We start from the raw sequence: 10,591 nt of genomic DNA on the forward strand, positions 1-10,591 counted from the left end.
AGCTTTGTGTTTCTTGAAGGTTTAATGTATTATAATCTGATTCGGCACAAGCCAAGCTGGGAATAAAAAAGAAATGCAGAAAAACTAATTATTTTGAAGTACAGGGGGAAGTGGAAAGAAAACAGCACTTTTAAGTGCATTTTTTCCCTTTCATGCAAGATCTGACGGGGGCCAGGCAGAGAGAGTAAAGAGCTTCTGTGAGTTATCACAAAACCGAAACAGTACTTTAACAAGGCTTTACTTGCTCCTTAGAGTCTTCTTTTGATTTTTAATATCTCAGAGACTTGTCAGGGAGAAAACAGGCAAAGACGTAACATTCCAGGTCTTGAGCAGAGCTCTGGAACTAGAGGCTTCATCAAAATGAAAAAAATTACATTCAGAAAAAGTAAATGACCTTACCATAAGTGCTGCAGAATGACAAGCAGAAGCAAGCTGGTCCCTCTGCTATAGAAGTCTTTACCAAGAGAGCCTCAAAGCCTGCAAGAACTCTGCACAATTTAGTGTTTACAATGGGTCATACGGAGTACAGGTATGTCTGCTAAGTGGGTCTTTGACCATGGAGGAAGCAGGCAGATTTCTGGCAGCACGGCTGTGCGCAAAAGCAACTTGTGATCACTGCAGGGCTTTTAAAAGATAGACATCTAATTTCACAGCTATTAGATTTTTCTGCTGATAGCTTCATGAGGAACAGGCTGCACAGCTTCAGCCTAGAGACTGCAAAAATATTGGCTGCCTAAACAGCACGGACCTTAAGTTGAGTCAAGCATGGGAAAACTTGGGTTTCCATAATTATGGGTGGAATTCATTATGATAAAATATCAAAGCAACTAGTGTTCCTAGGTTAAAAGTCATTAGAGTAAGTTGTGAATTTGTCCATATTTATTGCCTGATATAGGATAAGGAAGTGACCACCATGAAAAGAATGCACAGAGAATATGTTGAGAGGGTTAGCTATTTTTAAGCCACTGGTTTCTGCTGAGTGTGAATCGTACGTCCATTACTTAATCTGCAAGACTGCCACCACTCTTCCCATTGAGGACTCCCACACATATCCTGTTTTTCACATTTCTGCCAGAACATCTGTTTGCGGTTCCTCCAGTGGATTTTGAAAATACAAAAGTCACTCAGCGATGGGATTTTCCATCATGGCCCAAAGCCTAAGACTGCCCATTCAAGGAGAAGATCAGGTAGCTTTGCCCATCCAGAGAAACTGGATATATATACAAGAACTTATGATTCTAAAGGTGGAAACTGAGGATGAGATAGAAATGACACTTCGCTAATATGAGGACTTTTGAGACATCAGGAAAAGTAGGGTGTCTTTTCCAACAGATCCATTCAAGGGAGAAAACAGAAGTGGTTTGCTCCAGCCCAAAGAGCACGTTACTGGTACAGAAAGCCTGCTCAGGTGATGACTTCTAGTTGTGCCCCTGCTGCTTGCTCACAGATATATGTATTAAGAACATCAAGAAAAGAAGGCAAAATTTATTACTTATTTTTTTATTTTTATTTTTTTAAATTTCCTGAGGAAACTATCATGTTTTTCTTTAAAATGTGACTGTGTAGGCATGGGAAAGAGAATGCAGGTTTATCAGCAGTTCACAGAAGATAGCAGCAGTCTTCCTCCTCCTTCGCACCAGTCTGTCAACTACCGCTAGAGAAAACACAGGGTTGAAAAGCATCACAGTCCCAAAGTTGTTACTGAGTTTAACTGACATGATCATCACTTCTCTGTTGTAGCTGCAGAAGAAAAGAGTTTGTTCTCTAGACCAAGCACTTTGAATAAAAAACAACAACAACAACAAAATACTGCGTTCTCCTGCACTCAGCAAGGCGTCTGAGAGCATCTGTATCTCCAGCCTGAATGCTATAATGATCAATGCTGGCAAAGTAAGAGCTGGTCCCAGACCATGTGTCTAGATTAAGGGCTCTTAGCATCTGCTTTAAAGCTATGCTCTACTTCAAGAAAATCACTTCAGGGTGCTATGAAGCCCCTAAGAAAGCAAGAGTGTTATTTCCAAAATTTTTCTGTTACAAATCGTTTCATTTGTGGGAAAAAAAAAAGATATTTTCAGACCCCAAACCTCTTACAGGTGTTTATGTTTTGTTTTCAGTGTGAATAAAGCTTCTCCTTCAGAAAATGAGAAGTTTATTTTCCCCTGAATGAGAACTTGAGCAGTTAGTTGCTCCATGCAATGACTTGATTCTCAGTCTTTCATGTTGCAAACATGTCTGAATCTCCAAATGAGTGGTTATTCTCAAGTTCACATCTCCCACCCTCCTCTTGCATTCTAGGTAAGAGTTCTATAGTACACTTGTAAATAATTTCAAGGTGACAGGAGAGTCTCTAGTCAACAAAAAAAAAAAGAGTATTTACAAGGCATGGGGTGATTCTTCTGTGGAAGAAGGACCCTATTTTCTTTTCTGTATATATTACTAACATTTCAAAGTATTTGTTGAGATGATTAAACTGCTTTCCCACTGCTCTTGCTTTGATACCTCTATTTGTAATTCTCCAAGTAAGAACTTGTTTTCTTAGGGCTTTCATTAACCATAGGAATGTCAAAAGGACTGGTGACTGAGTTTGAAGGCCAAGTGTACTCAGTTTAGAAATGAGACATCTATAATAGTGCCGGTGTTTGGCAAAAATCTTCAGAGCTAGACTTTGTAAATCCAGTGATTTCCTTAATCACGTGATTTCCTAAATCTGAGCATCAAGTATCTCAGGATGACTATCTAGCAGCAGAAGGTACTTTAGTGAACCTGTTATGAACATTATAATGCAAGCCTATGCTCTTTAATAGCCAGAAGATAGAATCAGAGATGTCTTCATCCCTCAGTCTTACCTATGAGGACTTCTTCATAAACAGTAGGGAAAGTACAGGGGCTTGCCACTGATGCTCTGCATCTGTGAATGCAGGATGTACCTGAGGCTGTGGGGAGATGTCTGCACTGCTTCACATGCGTCATCTGGGCTGTGTGTTTCCATTCACACTGAGTAACAGCACAGCAGCTGTGCACCGCAGGACTAAATGATTGAACATGCACCTTAAAATCTATGCAGTGATGCAAGTACATGTTTTGTACTGCCTGGGTGGATGTTCAGCTAGTTGTTTTCCCCTCCATTCCTTCTCCTCCACTGCACACAGCTTCTTATCTGAATGATAAGGAATTGCAAATAGGGCATAAAACTGAGAGGAAATCCTGGGTTATTAGGACAACAGCTTTGTCCTATCATCCCACTCATAAATGTGCCAAGGAAAAAGTTAACCTACCCCAACAGTATTGCAAGGGATAGATACCGATGAAAGCTTGACCAGGTTTAAGAAGGGCGGGGGTTAATTAGGGAAGTTGTTTTTTAATTATCATTGAAGTCAATCCTTGCAAGGACCCCCACTCATCTCCAGGTCAGTGGTCATCAGAGTATGCTGAGCCAGCAAACGACCCACGCCTACCTTTGCCAGTGGCTCCTGATGAGGCGAGGCTGGCTCTTTTTGCTGGATATGCTGATCTTCTCTCTGAAGCCAGGATGATTAAAAGAGAAAAGCAATCTACAGCCCTAATCAAGCTTGCAGAAACACACCTTCCAGATTTTTTGAGATGAGGTATTTGTTACCTCTTGTCTTCTGGCATGGTAGCACTGTAATGAAAGGCTGCATATTTTTCTGTTAGCAGCTCAACCACTTAATTCTTAAGTTCCTTCAGAGCTCTCAGATGTATGCCATCTGGTCATGGTGACTTGCTGCTCTTTAATTTGTGAATTTGTTCCAGCACTTCCAGTTTTGACACCTCAATTTCTGACAGAGTCTCATCTTTATTACTTGAAAAGAATAGCTCAGAGGGCTATCTCTCTCTCTTGCATACATTTTCTTGTAACTTCATTTTCATTAACAGAATTTTAACTTAAAGGAGAATTAAAACTTTCCCCAAATATTCAGTCTCTCCACCTCCTCCCCTGTCTGCCACATTTTATTTTGTTATTTTTTTATTAAACAGAACCACATCTGAAAACTTTGTGGAAACTGCTCTGAATGTGACTGGTACCTTTCCTATCTTATACAAAAGTCTGAAAGTCAGTTTGAAGAAACATTTGATCTGTCACATTCGCCAAAGGGACGTTATTAGTTCTTAAAATCTAGGGGACTGGCCAGCTTGCTTAAACACAACTAGTATGCCATTTCATGGCCCAATGTTATTTATTTATGTATCATAAATAATATCTATTATTTATGCTCTATTTGCATTTTGGATTTTCAGCAGTCTCCTCTGTAACATGCATTCTACAAGCACATGGTTAGAGGCAATTCCTCTTCTGAGGAATTTACAAATAGTGAAGACAAATGGCCAAGAACAGACAACATACAAAGAAGCTGTCAAAGGCAAATGTCTTTTCAATTACAGTTTTAATAGATTTTCCTTATGCATACAAAATTCTTTTCCCTCCTCACTGAATGTATCTCCAGACCTATGATCATCAGGATATCATAGAATCATTAAGGTTGAAAAAGACCTCAAATATCATCCAGCTCAACTGTCCATCTACCTCTAATATTGCCCACTAAACCATGTCCCTTACTACCAGGTCCAGGAACAGTGACTCCACCACCTCCCTGAGCAGCCTGTTCCAATACCTCACCTCTCATTTTTCCTAACATCCATCCTGAACCTTCCCTGGCCCAGCTTAAGGCCATTCTCTCTCATCCAATCACTAGTTATCTGGGAAAAGACGCCGACCTCCATCTCACTAAAATCTCCTTTCAGGTAGGTTTCCCCTGAGCCTCCTCCAGAGTAAACAGTCCCAAATCCTAATATACACAGCTGCAAAAGAGTTGGCAGTGCAGTCCAGCAGCCCATGTCATCCTTTTTGTCTCTTCCTAGGAGGCTGAAGGGTTTGTTTTTTTTTTACCTCTCTTTGCTTGTGTGGTTCAGGGCAGGTGACTTGCCTCTTGTTTCCTTCTTTCTACCCCAGAACACAGTGGCACAGTAACTGCACTATCCTTGCAGCGGTGGCCACTGCTGGAAATGATCCTTTGTCTTTCAGCCATGGCTCTGCCATCCCTCTCCCTACTTCTAAGCAGCAAGAAAGTTTCCTGGCATACCCTTCCCCATACAGGCTGGCCAAAAGGAGCAATTGTGGCCAGACATGAGAAGAGCAGAAACTTGAAACTGTTCTTTGCTTCTTTACTAAATCTAGGAAGTGTCAGAAGCACACACCCCTCCTGACAAAATCTGAGGGTCTCTAGTGACATTTATGTCACTGGAAAGGCATATAATACGTACACTGTGGTTTAATTTTATCTTAATGAAACAATATACATATAAAACTATCCATTAAATATAAAACAGTAAAGTAATTTGCAAATTTTCCTACGGCATAATAAATTAAGCATGGAGAGCACTAAGGAATGCAATTTGCAGTCATTTATAATGCAGTGTTTTATGTTAATAATTCAAAATCACATGCTATTTGGAGACACTTCTAATTAATGTATTTATGAAATTGTGAACTGTGACTGTTTTGGTTCCATTTAGCTAAACATTTCAACAGAATGCACTTGCTGTTGTTTTGTGTTTGCTTAATGGCACCAGCAAGCATCAAATGTACAACTGGGGAAAGTTGGGGGTGGTATCCGTTGTGGGTTTTTTCATGGGTATGTGTTTTTGTACTGCATACAAGCATGTGATGGCACTCCTGATCTCACAAAGGGGAGGGAAGTTCAGAAATAATTTGAGGAGGAAATAAGGAAAGTTTTATGGATGAATAATTAATTGCAAGAAAAGTTCAATACCTTCCTAAAGAATTGCTAAGATATTCAGTACAGTATTTTTGTACTCTTCATGTAGCAGATCCATATACAGTGACATTTCTCCTGACTGGTTAATTATGACTGATACAGCTCATAAATTTGTATTCATACTTTATTTTGATATTATTCAGCTTTTTCATCAGACTAAGTATTTGTCATGCTGCTTCTTTATCAGAGCACTATGGCGAATGTCATGCTTCTCCAGAAAGCTACTCTCCTGAGAGGAGGCTTGCAGACATTTGGGGGTATTTTGAAATTTAAAGCACTGTGATAAAACACACATATCAGAATTTTTAGTGAATTATTACCAGTCAAGGTCCAGATTCTGAAAATGGCCCAAAATGAATGGGTTCTAGGCGTGCAGAGCTAACAATACTCTGTTGTAGCTCTGTGCAGGAAAGTGAAGGGAAAACTCTTGAAATGAAAAACACACCTTACTGCAAAAAAAAAAAAAAAAAAAAAAAAAAAGATGAAAAAAAGAAAGGGAAAAATATAAAAGGAAACCCCAAACTCCTTAAACTCGTAGTAGAGGTGTGAGAAGAGGTCTAAGGCACCATACGTTCACCTGTTCACCTTCCAACACTGTTCTGAGACTTCAGCAAGCCACTATATCAAAATTGTCCTGTCACCTAGCAGTTTCAAAGCTCCCTTGCAGATTAGTAGCTCCATGCTGAATGTTCTATTTCACCAGTGCAATTTCTGTATGATGGTTGTATTTTTTTTCTTACTCACTTGCCTTTTTGCCATTTCTTTTTTGAAAGCTTGGGACAATATGTATATGGGTGGGAAAATATCTTAAAAGTTCTCATGGCCTTTAGCTGCAGTCTTGGAAATGGACCAATGTAATCATTAAGATGAGAATTAAAGCTGGATTTTTACCACTTGGTGTAATTTATATTTTAAACGAAGTAGGAACCTCCATGATTTAGGAAGCAATATGGGTCTCTCGGACCCAGCTACCTATTACTTGCCTTCATCTTCTTTGCTCTAGCAAGTCTTTTTTATTTCCTCGGTATCAAATAACAAATTTTGGCAACACAGTAGATTAGCTGAGGGATAATCTTTTCAATTACAGTGTAGTAACCTACTTCTTATTCAAACGAAAAACATGCTTATTTTATCCATTTCTCCCTTTCTGTCCACTACATGTGCATTTTTATGTATTTTTCTGTTTCTGTTTCTAGTCCCAGACTCTACAGGAATTACCTGGAATTAATAAATGTAAAGATTCAGCTTTGAGTCATGTTCTAGGCACGCTGCTTTATTTTAATGTCTTATCTTGCTGGATTTTAAAAAAGAATTTTTTTTCACTAAATGAGATTGATTTGGAGGAGTTTCCACAAATTATGCTTATATATCTGGGTGAAAACTTTTATTCAAGCTCTGCTCTTTCAGAACATCTGCTGTTTTAAAAAGCTTCTAATGCCTATCATGGGGACCTAAGACACTGGAAATGTCCGTGGTGTAACAGTACAGGATTTACAGTGACATAGTGGATGGGGAGACATACTGTGAGATATGGGGCATATGGAATAGATGTGTTGTGGACTTTTCCAACTAATCAGCTAATACTTGTCTGCCAGCAGCCATGGTGGTCTGGTACAATGATCCAGATTTATTTCAAGCTTTATGCTCACAGGTTTATGGCTGAATCTAAATTTTATGGTTTGTGGCCATCTCTAAAATTAATTTACAGTAACACAGAAGGAAAGAGCCTTTGCTTTTCCTTCCAGTTTGGTGCAATATTTTTGCTTTATTGTGAAGCATGGTGACTGCTTAAAGCTTCTGTTCCAGCCCTGTGGTATTTTGGCATTCACAAGATTATGGAAAACTTATTTTAAAAATCCCATTTCCAGTGGTGGGAAAATGGAAAAACTTGGAAACATGTCCTTTTTTCTTGTAATTCTTCTAGTGTGATTTACAGGACTCAATCTACATCTGTCTGTGGTTAAATACTATTTATTAAAGGTACTGTTAAAGAGCAACAATAACCTCTCCTCCTCCCCCCACAAACCACAGATTCTAACTGCTCTGCCCAAAGTAAAATTGACACTTTAATAAATATACCCAGCAGTTGCTACTGAACTGATTTGGTAATAAAAAACCCTTTAAACTTTAGATAAGTTTGTCTGAAAACTGTGTTTTTCTTTTCCAAAACATATAGGTGAAAATCAAGAGTATATATATCAAAATCAGTCCAGTAACAACTGCTGGGTATGATTAGGAACCTATATATTTAAAAATCTGTGTTAACATCATGATTTTTTCTCATCTTACTATCACAGGATAGGAATTGTTTGTATGCCTGAGTGTAAATACTACAGCATTTATCAAGCAAGAGTTAAATGAATCCGTATGTCCTGAAAAGATTGAGGGCAACAAGCAAATTTAATGAGGATGTTAAGCCCCATGTGGGGCTTAAGCAATGGGGGTAAAGCCCCATAGTTTTACCTCCTTCTCAACTAGATGCAGTTCTTCTTTAGGCCTTCTTAGATACTAGACATAGGGGTTTAAAAGGTACCAAAGAAGGATGGGAAACTGAAGAAAGAGGACTTGGGTTGTAAGAGGACATGCCTATCCTCATTTCTGTTCCTACCCAGAACATTAATTATAATCAGTTAGATACTCTGGAGGAAGAATAGTAGTATAAGCTTAGTCCAGAGATAAAACGTGTGGAAAAAGAGTAAGAAATATTCCAGAACATCTTGACTGGCATAGGGCAATTATAGTGTAGAACAGTTCTTGGCATTGTAGAACAATTCTTCTATGTTTTAGAGATAGAGACTGAAAAAGAAACAGAAGCTCTGGATCTCTTCTGCCACGTGAATCCAGAAAAACTCTACATGTAATACAAGAAGCTTAGGGGATTTTGGTAAATCGCTACCACAGAAAGGTAAAACAGTAATATGGTAAAAGAAAATTTAGCACCTGCTGCAAAGGCAGCATGGTAAAGGTAGAGGATTTTGCCACAGAGCTTAATTCAGCTCTCAGTGTGTACCCTGGGAGTTGAATACATCTTTTTCAAGTCAGAGCAAAGGAAAGTTTCCAAGCTGTTCTCAATATTTTTACTGTGACAAACAAAGCTACCAGGTAAGGCATAAGCAAAAAACAAAACAAAACAAAACAACAACAACAAAAAAAAACACCAAAACCAACAACAGCAACAAACACAGTAATTACCGTCAGTGTACAAAGTTGTTTAGCAGGCAACAACAAAAAACAAACACATCCTCTGCTGTATCGCTGAGCATTCATTTCAGCAGTGTTTGTGACCCTGCTACATCTGCTTGCTATATACGTTGTGTAAAGGAGCTGCACCAGTCTGAGTATTTTGGGAAAGTGGACTTCAAGTGCCAGGCTTCTAGTATTCTTGGGAAGAGAAGTCAGAAAACCCAAGGAGGAGTTTTAAGAACCATTAAGCAAACTTGTAAAATTGGAGAAAACCACAGAATTGATATTCTGTTCTGGGTTACATCCTCAGCTTCTTCCTCATCACTTGGCTAAAGAGAACATGGAGACTCTTAAAGCATTTCTCTCCCTCTCTCCTGCTTGTGATCTCCTTCTGTCTGAGTTTTACCACATGGGATATGCCAGGTATTAATTAATCAGAGGGACAAAGGGACGCTTCCCACGGTTGCACTGTGTTGGTAGCTCAGTGGGTTAACTGCCACCAGAGATGCAGTGAGGTCATGGAAAAGTCTTGGGCAATCCTAAAGGACTGGGAGAAGCTAGGATGGACAGAAAAACCACCAACTTTTCTCTCTCCAGGGCATTCACACTGCCAAATAACTTATTTTACGTCCATCTATGATGTGAAAACATTGTGAAATGTAGCTCACTTGCTAAACATTGTTCTGATGCATTGTTTGGGACACAGGGAAAGAGAAACAGCCTGCATTCAATCTCTATTAAAGCAGAGAAACGTCTTCAGCAGAATTTATTTTCAGAAGCTTTGCACTAACTTTATTTTCTTATTAGTTGAAATTCCTAGTGAGCCAGTTTTGGTAACGATGCTAAATACATTCATGGAAAATGTGTGCCTGTCTGTCTGTGCTCAATGAATTGCCTGTTGTTGTCTCAGCTTGGAGAGAACAGATCTTTTACTGTGGGATCTGAGGAGCTGGGATTATGTTCTAGTGATAATTTACGTGGGAAAAAAATGTTATAAATAATTACTGAAAGCAAAATGTAGAGGAAGATAGCATGAAAGCATTACAGGTTATTAGAGTTGCAGGAAAAAAGGAATTCATAAACTGAAAAAATCTGATGTCAGTATTTGTGACTGTGGAAACTGAAACCTCTTTCAGACCTCTTTCCCCATCCTGGTACACTGACGTTGAAGAATGGGAGCATCAGGCTTCTGTTTTTATCACTAGGTCCTGATTCCTGTCTAGAGTACATCTCTCATTATGCATCTGCAGGGACACAGTGCCCATGGCAAATACTCACCCTGAAGGAGGGGGCTGAGAGGCACCACGAGAGCACGGACTCAGGGGAGGTAATGTGACACTAAAAAGCAATTCATTTTAAGCTGGAATTGCCTCAGCATGAATGCTTTAGGTCAGTCCAGCAATCTGAGGAATTCTCATTTGGCACAAGAACGAGCAGTCTTTAATGCTGATATCTGTTACATAAAGAAAAATAAAATAGGGTGAGAAAATTTTTTCAAAAGAAGAAAATCTGGAAAAAAAAACCACAAAAAAAAACACCCCAGCATTGTGGAAATTGTGTCTTTAATGTGAAAGTCACTCCAAAGAAACGTTACCAAGCTGCTGCATGGATGT

The 10,591-nt window shown here is 39.1% G+C and overlaps 1 long non-coding RNA gene across 1 annotated transcript; it reads left to right on the plus strand.

The window, feature by feature from the left end:
• The first annotated feature begins 2,120 nt into the window (after positions 1-2,120).
• On the plus strand, positions 2,121-10,290 carry LOC136059284 (uncharacterized). Its single transcript, XR_010623207.1, has 3 exons — positions 2,121-2,295; positions 6,992-7,058; positions 10,229-10,290. It is a non-coding gene; the product is annotated as an uncharacterized LOC136059284 (long non-coding RNA).
• The last annotated feature ends 301 nt before the right edge of the window (positions 10,291-10,591 follow it).

This window comes from Cyrtonyx montezumae, unplaced genomic scaffold (assembly GCF_038088225.1).
Source record: "Cyrtonyx montezumae isolate F1298 unplaced genomic scaffold, pur_monq_1.0 scaffold_8, whole genome shotgun sequence".
Classification (NCBI taxonomy): Eukaryota; Metazoa; Chordata; class Aves; order Galliformes; family Odontophoridae; genus Cyrtonyx; species Cyrtonyx montezumae.